Below are 18427 nucleotides of genomic sequence, written 5' to 3'. Positions count from 1 at the left end.
TCTTACAGAGCTGCAATGAATTCACCTTGTGAGTCCATTAGCCGGAGAAGGAGGAAAACAATTTGCAGGAATTTTTTTTGTCTTTCTTCTTCGACAAGGGGGAAAAAAACTTTGTGCTATGAACTTAGCCTAGCAGCTTCTGGAATCAGAGCCAAAAGGGGCAGGAAGTTGTTTTACAATAGCGTTACAGTGATCTGCCACAAATGGAAAAAGCCAAATGTTGGACTCTGCAAAGAGAAAAAATATTCTTCTCCCCCTCGCCTCCCTTCTTCTGCCACTTCAGAGGAAAAAAAAGTAGGTTTGCTAGTTTTTTTTTTTAATTACTTTTTGTAAGTAATGGAAAGATTATCTTACTTGCATATTCCATGGCAAGCACAAGGGGAAGAAGTATCAAAGGGACGTTTAAAAAAACGCACTTGGTAACCAGCAACGGGACTTTTGGCACAATTCCTCGAGTTTGCTTGAGGTTATGGTGGGGGATGGGAAGGAGAGAAGCGAGTCTACGCAGTACATTTTCTTTAAAAAGGGGAGGAGGAACGGAGGGAAGACTGCATAAAACTTTTTTTTTTTTTAAGGAAACGCGCGTTGATCCTCTGAAGCTGAATCCTCAGGCATTCGTGGCCCGTCTCTGCAGCCCGATGTGTTTTTTGTGCGTGTGTGTAAGCGCTCTCAATCAAACAGAAATCATGGCAGCTGTTTTTCTTCCAGCACAGCAGTTGAGCTGTCTCGCCCAAATGCTTATCAGCTTTTGACTCGGTGCCAAGATAGTTATAAGGGCCAAGCAGCCTGCGCTTGGCTGTGCAGCTGGTGGAGGAGCGAGGGCATGAGAAAACAGAATCACCCAGCTTTTTTTGTCACACACACCGCCTCCTTTTTTTTTTTGTTTTTCCCCAATCCCCATTTTCAGCCCCGTGGGTCTTCTAGCAGCGTTTTTTTTTTTTTTTTTTCCGCGGTCCCCGCAGCGCTTTCCTACAGGGCCGCATCCAGACGGGAGTCCAGCGCTCCTTGTTCTAATCCCGGAAGATATTTCCGTAGGACCTTCCTTTCCCTCCCACTCCCCCCGCCCCCAATTAAAAGCTCCATTAGGCGGCCCCGCCGCCTCTCCTCGCGGCCGCTCCGTGGGGTCCCGGGTCCTTTCCGCGGTGCCGCCCTCCCACACCGCCAGCCCCGGCCCCGCGCATGGCCAGCGCGGCCTCCTGCGCTGCGGTCGCTGCGATGGGGAGGCCGGACTGTGGAACGAGGCTGCTGCTGCCGCTCGCATTGCTGCTGCAAGGGCCTCCCCTTCAGACGGCCTTTGCGAGAGCAGAACTTTTAAAAACGCCGTACATAGGCGCTGCTGCTTTCTCCCCTCTTCGCCTCTCTCTCTCTCTCTCTTTCCCTCCTTTATTTAACTGTTTAATTTTCCATTTCTTGGCTCGGCCGCGCTGTACGTATACCGCTGCACCGAGGTTAAAACTCCCGACTATTTTCCCCTCCGCTGATCCTTTTCTCTCTCTCCCTCTCTTCTCCTTTTCCTCGGTTAAGGGAATTCATTTCTTTGGCCGGGCGATGAATCGAGCTTCGCTAGTTCGTACGCTGTGAGAACGAGGGCTTTTATTTATCACATCCCCCCCTTTCTCCCCTTGCCCAGCGCCGGCACACGGCGCAGCTCACGGCTCGGCGCGTCCGCGTGCCTCCGCTGCTGCTCCGTTCCGGTGCCTGTAGGTACCCGTGTGCCGCACGAAGCGCGGCTCCGCTCCGCTCCACCCCACCCCCCCCAATCCACCCCCGCGGGGCTGTGCGGCGAGCGGGGCCGTCTGCTCCCCGCGGCGGAGGGGAGAGGGATGTGCAGCGAAACGCTGCCTCTGGGACAGGTGCCAGCTCCCAGACAAAAGGAGTGGAATAGGCTGTAAAAAGGGAGGGTGTGTGTGGGGGGGAAATTAATAGCCGGCAAAAATAGGAGCCGCGAGGCTCGGGAGGAGCCGTGGCGGGAGCGCGCCCGCCTCGCCGGCCTCGTCGCCGGGTATTGCCGAGCTGCTGCTGGGCGGAAGGAGAAAGTTGTGGCATACTTTTTATTCCCGTCTTCTCTTCAGACGTTGGGAAGCGTGAGGGAGGGTGGAGGGTGCCTTTTTTTTCCTTTTTTTTTTCCTTTTTTTTTTCCTTTTTTTTTTTCCTTCACCCTCCTCTTACTGAATTATTCATAGTGTCAGCGGTGAAGCCAGGACTATTAGCATGCATCAGACACGCTGTTTGTCTGTTTGCTAACATTCTTCATTCAAGACTTGTTAACTACCAGACAAGCTTAACATGCTTCTCTCTTTCTCCTCCCCTTCCCTCTCCCTCCCCTCTCCCTTCCCTTCCCCTCCATGCCACCCCTCGCAGCCTCCCATTGTTGTCGCTGGGAGCTGGCAGCAGCTGTGGCAGGGGGAGCGTGCGGAGGAGCCGCCAGCCGCCCGCTAGGTAAGGACCGCCTTCCCTCCTCGCGGGCCTGCGTGCACTTGCGGGGCCGCCGGCTCGCCGCTCCCTCGCCCGCCCTTCCCGCGGCCGCCGAGCCGCGAGGCGGGGACGCCGCCGCCCGAGCTCGGTGTGCAGCCCGCGCAGGGGTAAGCCGAGCCCCGCCGAGCGGGGAACGCAACTTGGGGAAAGAAAAGTGCGCGGGCATCGCGCCTCGGCGGGGCCGTCGGCAGCGCGGAGAGGTCGAAGCCCGCCTGCCTGCCCGCCTGCAGGCAGGGCTGGCCGCGAGGGACGCGGTGCGGCGATACTTGCCACCGCCGGTGGGTTTTAGGTTGGACTCTCCCTGCCCAGCGAAGCGGCCCCTCCCTTCGCCAGGCTGGCGAGAAGCAGCGGGCTTCGTTTTCTTAGCAGACAAAGGTCGATCACAGCTTTTATTTCTGAATGCAAATGTTCCAGGACTTGTGCCAGTCTTGCCTTCATTGATTGCAGAATAGCTGCTGCCTTCAATGGCAATCTCCTCCCTTATTTCTTAAACAGAAAGAAGCTCAAGAAAAGAAACCGACAAAGTTGGGCGGTGCAAGTTTTTATATCTATTTAATATTTCGGCGTGTCCCAGGCGTTATTAGACATCAGCGTGCAGAGCAATCACGATGCGCCTGGGAGTGAGTCCGTGGGGTTTTGTGCCATTTGTATGCCTGGGCACCAGCATACCCGTCCTGAACTCACATTTTTGAGGTAGCTGTGAGATGATCTTCGGTGATTGTATCTCATTACGGTTACACATCCCGGTTGTCTTAACGACGTGGATTTGGACAGAAATATTTCCAGGGTTCCTGTTTAATTTTTCGAGTACCTGGGATTGTTCGGGATCGCTTTATAGTTGCCATTTGTATCGTCTCTTTTTGCAGTGATTTTTTTGATAGCCTCCTAAGGTCCCTAAGTGCCGTAAGTGTATTTTCCATTTTATCTTCCACATGTATGTGTGGGCACATGCTCACGCTTGGTCCCGCTCTTTCACTTGCACTTTAGGGTGTTGATGAAGAAATGTACTAAGTATATTACTTGAATATTTGACTAATGCCATTTATGTCTAAATCTAAGTAGCATACAGTTATAGATGTTGTGAATTAGGCATGATTTGGCAGAGGGTTACAGATTTGTAACTACTCTGAAACTGCAAAGCTTATAATTCTTTCTGTGCTTTATGTAGCTAAGTGCACGTGCAAGCTAAAGTATCTGGAAATAAGTGTATTTTAAAGAGCCTCTATGTGAAATCTAGTCCCTCCGTATGTATTTATAGAACAAAATGCTTTCTTCTGCACAGAGAAAACCTGGATGTTCACGTAAAATATTTGAATCTTCTCCTCTAATTTTATTTATTTACTTAAATTCATTTACCTAAATCCAATATTTTTTTTATTTTTTTTTCCCTCCACAAAATAACTAGAAAATGCCTAGTGGCTTGCACGGAAATAATTTTGAATTCAGGCCATTGCCAGTATTGTATCAAAACCATCTCTGCATTGGCATTGCATTTGAGCTGTTTTATGGTAATGTAAACTGAAAAAAAACAACTCATAACTTTAAGCAGTAAAGTAGTATTTATTGGCTGATCAAACTCAAAGTAAGCAGGGAATGTTTTGGTGAACTGTGCAGATTAAGAAAGGAATTTAGGAACGTATGGCTCAGTGATAGCTCAGCTACAATTAATTTCGACCAAGTACTTTTCAGAGGCTTGTAGTAGCTGCCCAGGACAGTGCAGATAAAATATTAGTTAATATTTTTATCTTGTAATAGTTGTTATAAAATTACAAACTCCTAAACAATCTTCTCTGTGGAATTTGAGAGTGCTCTATTATATTGCCCCTGATGATGCTGTTTATCTAAAGAGGATTTTTATCTTTGGTTGTAACACTTGCTGGGGCTGTCTTGTTGCTGAGTAGTGGCACTTAAAGGAATATAAAATTGCTTCTGGTGTGTGAGTTCATTACTCTGTTGTGGCTTGCTAGAAATGATCGCTGTGGAAGTAAAAAAGGCAGAACTGACTTACTGCTGGTTTGTTTCACAGAGAGGGCTTCTTCAAGTGTGCTGAATGTGGATGTAGCAGTGCATAGAGGTCACGTGCATGCTAATTGGAGAGGAATGATTAAAATCTGTTCATTAGATTGGGTTTTAAATTTGAAATTATTTTAGTCTAGAACTTGAAATATAATTGCTGATAGAAATGTTCTGCTCCTCAGATGAATGCCTTCAGGAATTTTCACGTGAGCTAAAGCATTTACATTTGAAAGCATTTTGTGTCGAACTGCCAAATAGTTTCCTAAAAAATACTTGGTGTATGGAATGAAAAATTTAAAGCACAGGTAATACTTTTCTTCATGAAAAAAAAAATAATATATTCTTATCATTGACTAGGATGAGTTTTTAGCATATTTTCAGATAATAATTTAGTGGAACATTGTAATCTAAGATGCACTCTTAATAGAGGAAACTGCTTTTGCTCCAGACTGTCTTTCTCCCCCACCCCTTCCTCCAAGTGGGTCTTTATTTTCCAGAAAGGGATGTAAGGTGCTTCTGGTAAATGAAGGTCATGTTCTCAGGCTCCCAGCTCTCCTGAGTGAAGCCGTGGCTTTCACCAGGTGGTGCTGGGGCAGGGATTGCAGGAGAGATGTCTGCTAGGCCCGTGAGCACAATGCAGGGCTGCGTAGAGCTCTGCTACGTGGAGGGGTGAGGGCAGCGTGCATGGATTGAGCACAGCCCACGGCGTTTTACACACAGATGGATTGTGATGTGTGGAGATGCTAAAGTGGGTGTGTGGCGTTCTTATCCGGGCTAAACTTTTTGAAATAAATTGGAATTTTGCCCGGCTGAAGACTGCAAGGTTTGGATCGAGCTAAGGGAGGTTTCATTGTGGGCAAATGCGAATGGAAAAGAAGGAGGTGGTGTGCAGAAAGGGGAAAGGCATAGAACAGAAGTTCATGCTTTGAGATGTAGGGGCAGCCCTCAGTTGTTTCCTTCATTGAAGCTAGGCAGTAACATCAGGCTGGCTCCTGTTTTGTATGGGTGGTTGGTACATGACTGCCTTTTCCCAGCCTCTGCCAACTATTCATGGAAGCTTTGTAACTACAAAGGAGAAACAAAAAGGAGGAATGGAAGGGAAGCCTCATTGCATCAAGGTTTCTCCTGGAGGTCTTCTGGGAGGTGTGTGTGTAATTCGCATCCCCAAAGCATCCCGGCAGCCCCTTGCAGGCAGGTGGGATCCCTGTGGCCAGGCCCAGCTCCACACGAGGTGTGCTCCTCTGGCAGGCCAGGGCCTTCACCTGCCGCCAGCTTGGGGCCTCCCCACATGGCACTGCAGTGCAGGCAGGCCTGTTGTCGCCATGCCTTCCTTCCAGAACATGGAAATGCGCACTAATTAGGCATTTTGCCTGCTAACTGCATCAGTTGCTCTCAGCTTGAAACAGGTGCAGGTAATCAGCACTCCCTCCTTCTCCCCCCGCAGTGGTGGTGGTTGTAGGGGACTCGCATCTTTAACAAAGCAATTCTGTGATGCAGATTTAATTTTGATTTATAAGGCCTCTACCAGACTGAAAATACAATAAGTATAGGAATACAATGATTGCATGTCTTTGTTTCTTAAGATATACTGTAAACTTGTTTCTTCATAGCCACATATGTGTTCATATAGCGTGTTGTCGCACAATGCATTTGATTTTTGCAAGGATACATATTCACATATTCGGCATGCGTGCAGATAGCTAGACTTATGATTGCAACCAGAAGACAAAAAGTTGAAATGGCTGTAGCCAGCACAATAGACATTCACGAGGAGAGAGATCCCAGTAGATATAAAATGGCGGGGCAGATTTTTTCAAGCGCATGTGCACTTCTGCAGGTCCTTAGTTTATACTGCTGTAAACTGTACTGACTATGTAAATCTCCACTTGTTGTGCATTTAACTTCGTGCTTGGTCTGCAGCAGAGAATGTAAGTTTGATGGCTTTTCAGATCCATCTCTCTCTACCCAGATATTCATTAATGTATTGTGTGTACGTTTCGTGGAAGTCACTACTGAATCTTGCCTTTGACTTAACGCTAGCAAGCAGACCACTCTGTGATTTTCCTCAGAATGCTGTAAAAAATTTGTACTCAGTTATCCCTGCAATTACATGGAACGTTATTAAATGTCCTAGTGATCCTGGTACTGTCAGGTTTTCATGAAAGTTTGCCCTAGGATCTCCAAAATCAAACATAATTTTCTTTGTGATGCTTGATTTGTAGGCGTATATGCAAGGTAAAATGCCCAGGATCAGCCACTTTGCAGCTTGACTTTTAAAAATGTATACCACCAAATATAAGTTCTCATCATTTTGAGTTGCCCTTTGTAAAAACAGCCTTGTTTTAACAGAGGATTAGCAGTACCAGTTGTTTAGTGGTTGTATGCTCTTCTCTCCTGCGTGCATTTGAAACATTCTATGCTGTATCTCTAGAGACAAAAGGTCTGATCCAGAGACCTCTGACAGTAGTGGGGTTTTTCCATTTACTTCACATTGGATTTGAATTAAGCCTATATATGTAATAGTTTGCAGTGAAGACTTGACTATTGCAGCAGTTTTCTGGATCTTCCACAAAACTTTTCAAAACTCTTTGTAACTGTTGTCCAACAGCAGTGTGCCAAAATCCAAATCAAAGCACTAATCGTAATTATTTTTATTTTTACCCTTTTTATAAAAAGGGGGGGGGGGGAGTGAGAGTCTCCAAATAGCTTCTTTTCACTGAGAACAGCAATTCAGTGCTTTATGAATGAAAAAAAGTGAGTGTTGCTTGCCTGTAAAGTACATACTTGATGCATTATCTTCTGCATTCTTTATTTAAATTAGAGCAGTTTTTGGTGTCTTTTTTTTTTTTAATTTTTTGAAGGAGTCCATAGATTTTAAGGTAGCATGTTCTGCCTGTTTATTTTTATATGTATGAATTTATATTTACTTCAACGGTCATGTCCTGCTCTTACCTGCCGAGGAAGGCACTTAGCTCCTGTCCAGTCCCTCTGGAGTTTCAAAGTGACTGGCTCTTCTCAAACTTGTTAAAATGCAAATAGATTAAATTGAGAGTAAATTGCTATGGATGCTGATAGAAAATTTTGCAAAGGGGAAGGAAGATGAGCCAAGGAAAAATAAAATTATTAAAATAACCAATATACCTTTATTAAATATTAATAAGGCCATAATATTCTGTAGCCCTTGATTAATTGTGTCTGAATTGCTGGCTGATATTTTATAACCTTTTAAATGTGATGTATGCTCTGCATGTTGCCCATTTATTCAGATACCTGCATACAGATATGTTTACAGTAGCATTCATTTGGCTCCTGAAATTCTTTTGTCGATGTAAATGGGCATTTCCAGTAGGAGAATGAGTCTTCAATTTTAATAATAAAAGAGATCACGTGCTTTTGCAACGGCAGACAAATATTTTCAGAATGCCAAATTGGAAAAAAAAAAAATTCAAAAGGGGCCTTTTTTTTTCCTCTTTATTTTTCTTTGTCTTAGTCAATTTCCAAAATCAAAAAAAGTCACTGGATCCAGTTGATCTAGAGAAGTAGAAAACAAGAAACAGCACTATTGAATCTGTATTTTAATGCTGGCTGGGTGGGGGGGGGGGGGGAGACAGGCGGTGACACTTGAGTAGCTTAGAAAAAGACATGGTAGTGATTTTGTGATTTACAGTCGTGGCAGGCCAGACTGCTTCGCCTCTAAGTTAATTCATCAGAGAGTGGTGTCGGTTTGGGATTTTTGTAGAGGTGATACACTTAATGCTGATTTTTTTATACAAGTCACATTGTATTTTTCTAATGGGCTGCTCAGTCAGTGGAATTACAGAGTTGCAGTAGGCTGGGTGATAGAAGGGACGTTGTTCTGTCTGAAAGATGAAAATATGAATGCTTCTGTAGACAAGATGCAATAAACATAGAATTACAAATATTTCCAGTATTTTAGATAGACAGTTAATTGATTCAGTTCAGGAGAAGCACAGAGCTTTGACATAGACTTTTAAATGCATTGGCAGGCTTTTAGGAATTACTCTTGCTTTTTGTTGGAATTCAGTGTGCAAAAGGATAGGAGAGCTGTGTGATTGCATCAAAGAGATTTTGTTCTTTGTATTTGTTTTGCTTCTTATCCACGAACAACTTCAGTGTGTTTACTTCTACATTTGTATATCCAAAAAGCATTATTTTGTAAGGAATTTACTCTTTGATAAGATGCTTTATTCTTCCCTTTTTTCCTTTTTTATTCTTTTTATATTTATTTTTCTAGTTGGCAGGTTCTTTTTTTCTTTTGTTCTTTTTTTTAAAAGAGAGTCCACATGATTATTTTTATTAATTTTGGCACATGAGATTTATTGTCTTATTTGTCCATAGGAAACGAAATAGTCTGTCCAGTCCTGAGTCAGTGGAAAGTGTCCCACAGATATCAGAGTGTTTTGGATTGTACTCTTAAATTGAAGTAACGCTGATTTAAAAACCCGATGCAGGAAGCTTGAACTTGAATGACTCTTAGAGTACATTTAAGGAACGCAAAGTTGTGTGACCTTACAGATTTGCAGTTAGATTTTTGCCTCCTTTCTTTGTCTAGTTTGAACTAGAGGAGTGTCAAAATCTTACTTCCCTGTTTAAAGGGACACAGCATTGGTATTCTCCCTGCTCCAGCATTGGTTTATGAATTTCATGATGCCTGGAAAGGAGTTGATTGTGTTATCCCAGAATGGACAGGAACTCTGTAAGAGAGGGGCCCAAGGGGCACGCACGTAAAACCCATGATGGACCTCCAACAGCAGAATTCCTGTTTTTGTTTTTAATGCAGTACAGAATGCACAGATTCTGTGTTGCTCGGGTGTAAGAATAAACCATTTACGTTTTAGAATCTACTTTTATTAGTAACCAGTTTTTAAATAATTTTCCAACTCAGTCTGTTATGAAGATAGTTAGCAGTTTTTTAATGGAAGGTTATACGTTTCTCATTCTCTAATTATTATAGAAGGAGGAATTAACATGATCACATGGAAATTTTGTTTCTTAACTGGAGATTTACATTGATGGATTGAAGGTTTAAGGTGCAGATTTACATTTAAATTACATATTGCATAACATTTACATTTTAAATGATACTAAAACAATTATTTCTACTGTCTCCTTGGTGCCTTCGGAATATCTCTGTAAAATTATTTCGTTTAAAATATAACCTGCTCTACAGTATATGTCTGCTCAACCTATGAGACTCGTGTTTTTGTATGGACGCAATCCTATTTGGCCTAGCTAAAAGTGAAGTTGAATATACAATATTCAGTATAGTGTGGCAGTTATGTCCTTCTGTATGATACAGAATGCTCTCAGAGGGTCGTACTTAACAGGATAAAAGTGTTATCTTTCATGAGTTTGGATTTTTTTGTTCCAAAATGCTTCCAGGAGTTATATGTGGATGAAGGCAAGAGGATAAAGATCAGCATTTGGCTGCAGTTGTAGCCAGTAGGGAACAAGGTGGACTATAGTTTTTTCCTGTGCCCAGAGAAAGGGCTGATGTTGGAGAGAAAAGCAGACTGAAGTGTGGGTGTATGAAAAGCAGGCCAATACAGAAGTCAGGTGAGCACAGTTGATCTACTTTATCTCATCTTGGGATTTTGAAAGAAAAACAGCTTTAACACTGTGAGGAATTCACCTCTTGCAACTGGTTTTAACAAATTAGAAAAAACTTAGTGTGAACATAATTATCTTTCCAAAATATATATACATCTTTTACAGTTGACTGGATATGGCTGCCTTACAGCTATGTGAAGTTCTGGGGTTGTACACAGAAACGCAATTCCATTTTTGCCAAAATAATTGCTATAAGCCTTTTAACTTCTGTTTCCTGCTGAGCTGAATATGTTAAAGGGCACGCACAGATGTGGTGCTGCTCCAAAGTTAACAGGGAGAAGGGACTGAGGCAGTGAGCATCACGTCCTTGAATTTTCTAGCTTCATATGTCATCTGCATGTTCCTCCTGAAACACCGTCAAGTCCAAAATACAGATCAATTCAAGGTACAGGAAAAACCACTAGCAAGCTTTCTTGGAGATCCATCTATGAACATTCAGGCCTACGTCTTAACTGCGCATATTAGTTTAAGAATTGCAAATAGTGGAGGAACAAGTAAGAAGTCTCATGATTCTACTAGCATTGAAAAATTACTTGGGCAGTGCACTTGCTGGCTTTGTTACAGCTCTGTGTGAATATTTTTGAGAAACGTTTATTTCAGGTGATCAGTGGCTACTCATCACTGTCCTGTTGGTATTACATCTAATGGCAGTTTTAAAAAGGAAAAGGAAAGCCATTCTTTGCATAGTGAATTTCAGCTCACTGCAGATAGCTGGTTCAAGTCCAACATGTTGCTGAGGTCCCACTCAAAATGCTTCAGGTAGTGTCCAGCTTTCCTCTGTCCTTTTGTGAGCTACTCCCAGAGTAGCCTCTGGGAGCAAGACTGCAGGAGTAAATTTGTGTCACTGATTTCAATGGGATTAACTCTTTATGATCAGAAGTTGCGGGCCCAAGAGTTTGTCTAGTTTCTCTGTCACCCTTTTAATATAATATCATTTTATTTGTAAAATATGACTCTTATATATGCTGCTGTCAGAAACCAGGCCTTGATATGTGTGAGTTGCATTGCCCTTGTCTGGAGGAATGGTAAGAAGCTGGGAGATACTTTTACACTCAGCCTTGGGTGCAGCAGTGGGAGCCACCTCAAATTTCTTCCTCCTGTCTGAGTACCTTCTGCTTGAAGGCTGGAGGTAGTTTGGACGGTAGGCGTGAAATTTATTCTGTGAGAAACTGTTGAGATCTGAATAAACAGACTGAGGAGGGGAGAGTTGTATACTGTTTTGAAAGGCAGTGTGTACAGAATCTGAGGGGTTAAATACTGCTTTGCACAAGGCTACATCTTGTGTCTTGGTCTGTGCTGCAGCTGCTGTTCCAGTCTTCCACTTCCTTTGAGTGGAGGCTTTCGCTTGGAGCTGCAGGAGGAGGTTCTTCTGCCTCCCACAGTTCAGTACCAGAGTGCAAGGTTATGTGCTGCCGTTGCTTACTTGCTGTGGTGTTTCCTTCATTTGCCTCCACCTTTCATGTTAGTCGCTGTGTTTTGTCCATTTGTGATTAATCGGAGAGATTGCAACGCAGGCAGCATCTGTGTAGAAATAGCCCACATCCAAGTCCCTGTCTGGTCAGAGTAGCTCACAGGAAGGTGTGGTGAATTTGCCTGGCTATTACCCTTACAGTTTTGAATTCTGCTGTATGATTAATTAAAGTCTAGGATGTCTTAAAATAGTATGGGGAAATTAATTAGGTCATTGACTTTAAAGGAAAAAAAAAGAAAGAAAAACAGGAAACCAATAGCTTTACAGAAAATAGAACTATTGGACAAGGACCATGGAAACACAGCCTTACAAATGATAAAGCTTTATGTGCTCCCTGCAGGATAGCAAACTGAGAGGGGACTTTAAAAAAAAAAATAATGGCACTCAGATATTTTACTTTTTTTTTTGCTGATTTTCTCTAAGAAAGCTATTCTCTTTATACTGCTTCCTGCCTGAATGCAGTTGAGTTTAGGTTTTATTCTTTCTTTATTTATTTTTACAGCAGCCTCTCCTCAGTGCTGTGTTTTGTTTCCTGCTCAAGTGTGAGCAGGCTTCAGCTACACAGAGCATGCCCTGGGCATGCAAGCAGTGCAGTGTTGGGAAGCTAGCAACAAGGAGACCAAAAGAGGGAGGCCACATTGGTTCCACGATGAACTTCAAGCTGACCTGAGCTCTGTTGCTTCCATCACTGCAGAAGACCAACTCTGCTTTAGTTAGAGCTGTAAAAATGCTTTTCTTCTTTCTGTGTTTCTAATCTGTATGCACGTGCAGTGTGTATGCATAGGACTTACTTCGGCATCCACTGGTAGTCTGGTAAAGTTAATAAGTAGAATTATCACCACATTTTCCAGACTGTATGGCTTCTTTGTCCTCTCTGACTCCTACCACTGCTTCTCCTCTTCTCCCATCTGCAACTGGTGAGAGTTGTGTGAAAAACAGTTCTCTGGAGCAGAAGGTCAAAATATAGGGGGTCTAAATCCAGGGTTTTCTGAGAGGTTCCCTAGTAATCTGCTGTGAGTGCTCTACTTCATTCATACTGTTTTGTGTGAAATTTCTAAGCTTTTTGGTTTTGGGGGTTTTACCACTCTTTCTTCATCATTGATCCAGTCTTCCCAAAATTACTGGAAGGCAAGGGTGTTATGGCTGCTGTAACTGTTCTGGGTTGTGCGACTCCTCTTGCAGCCTGTGCCTGCCTTTGCCTGGTGCTTAGAAAAAGTTCTGCTTCCCTTTGGTTAGGTGTATGGTGTGCTCAAAATGATGAGCTGAAGTGAAGTCATGAGAACTCGCAGTATCACAGACCATCTGACATGTTTTGAATGCACTTTTTGAGAAGCAGAGATGTTGATTGCTTCTGGAGCTCACTGTCAGAGATAAAGGGATCTGCAAATATGTTAGAAATCTTAGCTGGGAGGAAAGTAAACGTAAAACAGTGTTTCAGTCAGTGCTCTATGCTAAGTCAATCGCTTACTTTTTTTCCTAGGAGTTGACAACTTTCTTACTGGTGTTTTACTGAAGCACAATACTCAAATAACAATTCAGTGTCAGGAAGGATTTTGTTGTTTTTGCTAGTTTTTCATTTTGTTTTTGTAAGAACCATTTCTATATTTAAAAACGTGGGAATTTTTGTGTTTTACCTCACGTTCAGGACAAGGTTTGTCTTTAGCACAGGATGTGCACAGTACAAAATGCGTTTGACTAGAAGTCAGACTTCATTTTGAGTGCATATTTTGTGACTCAGTTGCTATTATTTCTTAGTCTTACTGTCAGTGTACAACTGCAGGTAGTGCAATGACTTAGACAAATTCCTTTGTGGTGTATGTTATGGCATTAAAATGATCCCCTGAAATATCTGGGCACTGAAGATGCAAAAACCATGAAGATGTTGGAAACTTTTTGAAAGACAAAGGAAGAAGATTTAGGAAGGCTTGATGAAATGTGCATGTCAGTGATTTAGGAGTTTGTATTTCGTCCAGCAATTAGGTTGGATCTTTTCTTTAAAAAAAAAATAAAATATGATTTTTGACTCCAAGTTTGAAAAAAGCATAAGTTCATGTATCCCACATGGTTTCATTTTTCTACTGCATTTTGTGTTTGAATATCGTATTTTAAATTTAAATATTGATGTTAAAATCAATTATTCTTGTGAATTATTCTTGTAAAAGGTGAGGGAAAAGATTAATTCAGATACAAAATAAAAGATGTGACTGTGCCAGGGCCCAATGACCCCTGTGAATTGCAGCATTAGACTCTTAAGTAGTTACCTCTCCAGTAGCACTGTGTTAGGGCAAACATTGCTTGAGCTGTAGTTTTTACCGAGCTTCTGTTGTGTCAGAAGGTGAGAGAGCTTTCCATGAATAACCTTGATTGATTGTATTGTCACGAGCGATTCAGGGCTGTTTTGCTGAATTTTTCTGGGAGGGATTTACTACAGAAGTCAGCGGGCTTTGTTTTTTGTCTTACATCTTAAATAGCAAGCAGCACTGTACCATTAAGTATACCTTTAATTTTTCTCATCTGTGGCACAGTCTCTTCTATAGAGTTCAGGCTTTAGATGAAAATGTAGTTCTCTGACAGAAAGAAACTGCAGTAAAAGTAGTTGTACTACTAGTTCATCCTATGATTAATAGCAAGACTTGCTTAGAAGTTAGTCTTTGATTTCCTCTGTTTAATTGTAGCCCTAAGTGAAATGGGTTTTTGATTTATAGAAAATGCAAAATTGGGTACAGAAAGTTTTAAATTACAGTAACAGTAAAAAATTTCCCACAATAATCATCCCATATTGTTTCAATTCAAAAGAGCTAAGGCTTGATTTGTGTGGGAAAGAACCCATTGTGGCAAAGTTCCACATTTGAATCTGGGGAGAGGGGAGGATCAATTACCCTACTTTGAGGATCTAAAAATACGCCTGATCTTCATGATGTAGTACTTTGTCATATATTCCCTCTCTGGAAGGGTGCATGCTGAATAATTGCTGCAGAACTGCTATTTTCTTATGCAGCTGTTGTGTACAATTAAGTCAGAAAGTCGTGTCAGGACATAGGAGAGCAGTGGGGGAAAATGGGGGCTTTTGGAAAAGCGAGGGCTACCAGTTACAGCTGAAAACGAATTGCTACTTCTTGGGTACTATATGCATTATACTGAATGGCTTGGAGTACTATTAAAACTTTAATCACAGTTGTTTTAATAACAGCAGTATAATTCCTAACTACTTTTTGGAAGTTCTGCATGGCTGATCTTGCTTTTGCTTCACCATGTTTATGTTGACATTTTTCTTTCATTAGACCACAGTCACTATGCATGTTTACAGTGCTAATCCTAGATGTTGAAATTCTAGATAGCTAAAATATATTCAGTATCATTGAAGCCACTGCGGGGGAAATAACTTAGCTTTAACAGGGTGAGACCAAATTCTTTGTTTACTGAGATAAATGCTGAAAAATCCACCATGGAGGTTTATGTCTTTGTTCCTGAGAAATTGGTTCTGCCTTTTTTAATTTTTTTTTTTGTACCAAAATATATTTAAAATCATTTTGAAAATAATAACATAGTTGTTGTTCTCTTGGCCAAATTGCTGATTTTTAAAAACCTTTTGGAACATGCTGAATTTACAGTTCAGACATAAAATGCTGCTTCTATTGCATTTGATTTGGCTTGACAAAAATTTAAAATTTAAGCATAAAATGTAGTATAGATCCATTTATGGATTTGTGAGTGTTTTAAAATTGTACTATGCTTCTTGGATAATATATTGTAGTAGAATTTTAACATCAGGTACACTCTGCTTTTTTTGCTGTAGTCTGACAGTTTAATCAAGATACAAATTTAGAAACAAATCAGCACTGTCTTTTATGTAGTGCCTCTAAATCCGTGGTAATTGGTACCAGACCTTGGTAAAAGAAAAGGATTGCTCTTTCATGCTACCAATAGCAGTGGATGTTCCTCTACAGCTGCATCATATAAGAAGGGAATCTTCTTCTAAGAGAAGTTGTAAGAATAATTAAAGGATCCCCACATGCATTTTTCTGTAATATACCTTTTGCAGAATACAAGGTTCTTGGAAAATTTCCTTGAGTTTGGTGTGATAGCCTGCTGTAAATAGAGCCATGTGTTCTGCAAACTTTAACTCTTCCTCTTGATAGCACTGCATCGTTTTAAATCAGCTTTCTTGACTTTAAAACATTAAAAAAATAAAAAATAAAAACAACTCTAAGTAGCATGTACTTCATAAAATCGGAACAGGAAAGGTAGCACAGAATGCTGCTGGTGCATTTGGAGTACGCTGATGTGAAGTAGATAATTCAGTAGATGAGACTCTCTACAGAGGCCTGTGTTGACTGGTTTGGTGAAGTCAGGACACACACCGCAGTGTGAGTTGCAGTGCTGTGTGCATCCCTGCTCTCTCTGCGCCTAGAGCCTTCCCGCTTGGAGCATATACAAGCTATAGAGTGAGGCTGCACGCTCTGGCAGCACAGATGGAGTATTCTGTCATTAGGACTGTTTGTTGCCTGTTGGAACACACAGCATATTTCTACCGTGGCATCAACAGTTTCTAAGAACTGAGGTCAAAATAAACAGGTTGCATTGGATACAGGAACAGTCTGGGAAACAACTTAAAATTCCCTGTTCAGGCGTAAGCGTATTCCTAGATCCATAAAGGCACTTTTATAGCCAGGTTTTGCTGGCATATACAGATTAGCATAGGTTAGCAGGAGTGCTGTTTGGCATTTTTCTATGAATGTTGGTATACAAAATTGACCTCATTTAAAATAAATGAGCAATAACTTTGCAATATTTTTCCTAGCAAGTATGTGGAGTATTTCAGTTAAGTGAAAGTGATGTCATTAGCTCATATTTAAAAATTACATATTTTAGTTGGCCTTCTCTGCGTACATGGATGTCGGTGATTGCACCAGCACACACGGTCCCTTTGATGTCAGTAGGCTTCTTTACAGGAGCGGAGCTGTGGTGCTGACAGACAAGCCGTGGCAGACCTTGAAGTGGTTTAAGTTGTTTCTGTCCCAGAGTCCCTGCTCCACCCTTTGCTGGAAATTAGTGCTTTCTCAGCAGAATTTGCAACTGGGAGTGTGTGCCCACACCTTAGCTACCTCATTGCAAAACCCCAGGTTCTGCTCAAACCGTGCAAAATTCATGGCTTTATGCTAAGCTGTGGGAATATGCATGGGTCTCCAGGCTCAGTCAACAAGCAGAGAGTCGTAATCTCCAACAGCTAGGAGGAGCAACTGCTGGAAAAGTGACGCAGATTTGTGACAGCAAGGTCTGCCACAGTATGGATGTCAGTGCCCTTTCTAAGATGTGTCAGAGTTTAAAGGATCTCTCCACACAGAGCCTCAAATTCCAGGTGGAACCCTGGCCCTGGAGAGATGAGCAGTGTTTTAGCAAGGGGTCTCAGTAAAACCATTGCTGTATTCAATGTTTAAAAAGTCACTGTATTTTTACGTAACAGGACAAATACTTGTGATGATTTTGGCATAAATAGGGAAGTAAACAGCTTTTGCTTTTTGTCAGAACTGGCTGCAGTTACTTAGAAAGACTTATCCATATCGGCCTACTCAATATTCCTTTATACTTAATGTAATCTCTTCCCTGTTTATTGAACAGCAAAAAGCTATGTGCACTGTGTGCCCCTAGAAGTTAGAAGCGGTTCTGTTTCTTGGGAGGGTTAAGTGTAACTTAAGTTTCAGTGGTCAGGTTATGTTTTTCCTTCTTGGAAGTGAAGCTGTGGAGCAGTATGGTGTACATCAGAGCAAATAGTTGGTATTGAGTATATGTTCTGACTTTATTAATAGAGGTACCAAGAGCATTAAGAGAATTCATAATATTAACTAGGAAAGATGTATTCGGTTCTTTAAAAGAAAGAGTAAATAAGAATAATCTTCAACAGCTTCTTAATTTCTAATGGTCTGCTGCCTTTATCATTCTAATGTCTGTTTCAAGGGTTCTGTGGTCTCTATTACAGCCAGTGTACTATTGTTACACCTTCTTACCTTCAGTATGCTTCTTCCTCCATGCTGACAAGGGGGAGAACTCATCTGGAAAACTTTTTATGGGCTGATGTTTGTGCCTTGGTCATGCTTTCTCTTCTGTTCTGCTCCACATACCTCTTTCCCCCTGATATTTTTTTAAGTTCATCCCACTCCTCTGTCACCTCCTCCCAGACAGGCATCAGGCTCTTGCTGATGGTCAGTGCAGCTGGGAGCACTGCCTGCCTCCAGCTCTTCTGAATCTAGCTCTTGGAGCTCACCACAGATGGTTGCAGCCTCGTACATAATAAAGACTATTTCTTCTGAGGCAGGCATCTGTACATGTAAGGTATGGACGCTCTGCCATGCTTAGGCTTGTGGGTTTTTTTAATATTTATTCTAAGTAAGCCTCGGGAGACTTCTTGCCATTGTTGGGAACTTCTTAGTAGCTTGTGGAGATCAGTAGCATCTTGATGCCAGAAGTAGGAACCTGATTTTTTTCTTAGGGAATGTTACATACATTAACAGAATGAAGCTAGGGCGCAGCTAAACAAGTAGAAGGAATCAAAGCTAAAGCATTCCAAGAATTGATGAAAACCAGTTACATTAGGAAAGTGCTCCTCTAATGAAAGTACAATAGGTGTGTTCTAACTGGGTTTACAGGTACCTTGCAGTGGCCAGCTGTATGTGCATTTCTTACTAGGAGTGGTTTTTTTTTTAATGAGTTTAACTCTGCAGTAGCTTTAGACTTCAATAATAAACTCAGGACTCTATGTACGGCTGATCAGGAGCATTTTCAAGTATCAGACAGTGGATGTTCTAAGCACCTGAACAGTCTCGGTTCCCAGCTCCT

The 18427-nt window shown here is 42.0% G+C and overlaps 1 long non-coding RNA gene across 3 annotated transcripts in view; it reads left to right on the top strand.

The window, feature by feature from the left end:
- LOC136052346 (uncharacterized) overlaps window positions 1-18427 on the top strand; it is a 98717-nt gene that overhangs the window by 4680 nt on the left and 75610 nt on the right. Inside the window, exon 1 of one of the 3 annotated variants that reach the window (XR_010622541.1) lies at window positions 2123-2439. The exons of 1 other annotated variant lie outside the window; for it this stretch is intronic. This is a non-coding gene — a long non-coding RNA (uncharacterized LOC136052346). Of the gene's footprint in view, window positions 1-2122; window positions 2440-3275; window positions 3379-18427 lie in introns of those variants that run through there. One more of the 3 variants, XR_010622543.1, reaches the window with a different exon arrangement.

This window comes from Cyrtonyx montezumae, unplaced genomic scaffold, assembly GCF_038088225.1.
Source record: "Cyrtonyx montezumae isolate F1298 unplaced genomic scaffold, pur_monq_1.0 scaffold_3, whole genome shotgun sequence".
NCBI lineage: Eukaryota > Metazoa > Chordata > Aves > Galliformes > Odontophoridae > Cyrtonyx > Cyrtonyx montezumae.
The sequence above is the reverse complement of the archived record's forward strand: the minus strand, read 5'-3'. Positions and strand labels throughout refer to the sequence as shown.